This window comes from Cricetulus griseus, chromosome 3, assembly GCF_003668045.3.
Source record: "Cricetulus griseus strain 17A/GY chromosome 3, alternate assembly CriGri-PICRH-1.0, whole genome shotgun sequence".
NCBI classification, from domain to species: domain Eukaryota; kingdom Metazoa; phylum Chordata; class Mammalia; order Rodentia; family Cricetidae; genus Cricetulus; species Cricetulus griseus.
Genome location: NC_048596.1, coordinates 245,614,757 through 245,617,199, shown reverse-complemented (window position 1 = coordinate 245,617,199; position 2,443 = coordinate 245,614,757). Strand labels below are relative to the sequence as shown.

At 45.0% G+C, this 2,443-nt stretch overlaps 1 pseudogene; it reads left to right on the top strand.

Annotated features, from left to right (window-relative positions):
- The first annotated feature begins 762 nt into the window (after positions 1–762).
- Positions 763–2,128, top strand: LOC100757785 (annotated as a pseudogene).
- The last annotated feature ends 315 nt before the right edge of the window (positions 2,129–2,443 follow it).

Genomic DNA, 2,443 nt, shown 5'->3' with positions numbered 1-2,443 from the left:
AGTGTCTCAACTGGTAAGCCTGCTTTGGAATAATCCTGTCGTACATTGTGAAGATATGTTGCTCTCATCGTTAATAAAAATTGGATTGGATGATGGCTAGGCAGGATTTTCAGGGCAAAGAGACTACCGGGGAGAATAAGGGCAGAGTCTAAGGAGATGCCATGAAATGCAGAGTGAGCAGGATGGAAAGTATTTACATGAGGTAAATGAGCCTCAGAGCAACACACAGACTAACAGAAATGGATTAATTTAATTACAACTGCTAGCTAAAAATGAGCTTAAGCTATTGGCTGAGCATTTATAATTAACATTGTCTCTGTGTGGTTATTTGGGGAGTGGCTGGTGGAACAGAAAAGTCCCTGCTGGCCTGGGACTGGGAACAAGTTCCTTCCTCAGCCTCTTCAGTGCTGGGATTATGGGGGTAAGCTATCACACCCAGCTAAGTGGTTTTAGTTTGGGTTTTTTTCCTTCTTGTTTTTGTTTGCTTTTATTGTTGTTGCTGTTTGAGTGGTGGAATCCAACCTAGGGCATATACCAGCTAAGTGCCCTGTGGGTGAGGTACATCCTTGTTAGGAGTTCCTGCAGATTTCTGCAGGTGATCTGATTCCAGAGTGATAACACCTAGCTTAGATCTGCCTTTTCTGATTGCTACCTCAGCTCTCCTACCTTCTGTTTGATGTCTTATCTGAGAGTTTCCTAGGGGTTCAAACCCTATGCAATACTTAGTTGGTTAAAAACCTGGCATACTGGTGGCCCTCTCCTTTCTCAGACATGGCTTGTGCCCATCCCCTCATATCGGTGTACTCTGAAAAGGGGGAGTCATCTGGCAAAAATGTCACTTTGCCAGGTGTGTTTAAAGCTCCTATTCAACCGGATATTGTGAACTTTGTTCACACAAACTTGAGGAAAAACAACGGACAGCCGTATGCGGTGAGTGAATTGGCAGGTCATCAGACCAGTGCTGAGTACTGGGGTACTGGAAGAGCTGTGGCTCGAATTCCCAGAGTCCAAAGTGGAGGAACCCACCGTTCTGGCCAGGGTGCCTTTGGAAATATGTGCCGGGGAGGCCACATGTTTGCACCAACCAAAACCTGGCATCGTTGGCACCGCAGAGTGAGCACAACCCAAAAGCGATATGCTGTCTGTTCTGCCCTGGCTGCCTCAGCCTTGCCAGCTTTGGTGATGTCTAATGGTCATCGCATTGAGGAAGTCCCTGAACTCCCTTTGGTAGTTGGAGATAAGGTTGAAGGTTACAAGAAGACCAAGGAGGCTGTTCAGCTGCTTAAGAAGCTTAAAGCTTGGAAATACATCAAAAAGGTCTATGCCTCTCAGAGAATGAGAGCTGACAAAGGCAAAATGAGAAACTGAAGACGTATCCAGCGCAGGGGACCCTGCATCATCTCTAATGAGGATAATGGTATCATCAAGGCCTTCAGGAACATCCCTGGTATTACTCTGCTTAATGTAAGCAAACTGAACATTTTGAAACTTGCTCCTGGTGGGCATGTGGGACATTTCTGCATTGGACTGAGAGTGCCTGCCGGAAGTTAGATGAGTTTTATGGCACTTGGCGTAAAGCTGCTTCCCTCAAGAGTAACTATAACCTTCCCATGCACAATATGGTGAACACAGACCTTAGCAGAATCTTGAAAAGTCCAGAGATCCACAGAGCCCTCCGAGCACCACGCGAGAAGATTCATCATAGAGTCTTGGAGAAGAACCCACTGAAGAACCTGAGAATCCTGTTGAAGCTCAACCCTTACGCAAAGATTATGCATAGGAATACCATTCTTTGCCAGACCAGAAACCACAAACTGCGGGTGAAGAAACTTGAAGCAGCAGCAGGAGCAGCACTGGCAGCGAAATCGGAGAAAGGGACAGCAGACCAGAAGTCTGCAGAGAATAAGAAAGAAAAGAAGCCTGTGGATGTCAGGAAGCTGAAGAAGCCTGCAGGGAAAAGGCTGCAACTACTAAGAAACCAGCAGCTGGGAAGAAACCAGCAGAGAAGAAACCTACCACAGAGGAGAAAAAGCCTGCTGCTTAAAATTATTAAAGTCTGTTTCATTCCATAGAGCAAAGAGAGACAGCCTATTTGAATAAACCTGATCAAAGATAAAAAAAAAAAAAACCCTGGCATACTGGTGGTATTCCATGATTGAGAATTTGCATTTGACATTGTCCCTTTGAGAAGCTTAGTTAAAATGTTTGGAGATATGGAAATCAACTTGCTAAAGGTATAAATTAGAAAACAATAAAAAAAAAAAGCCATTGGCTAAGGAAGAGGGTCTCAGTCCGTGAGAGACTGAGTGCCCCTACAGTCAAAAGGCTATAATCAGCCTTATGGTGCCTCTGCCCTCTTTCCAAGGACCTGCATGAACCCACACCCAAACCCAAATCTGTTCTACAACACAACCCAGCTCTTTTTTGACCTTTTATTTTGAGT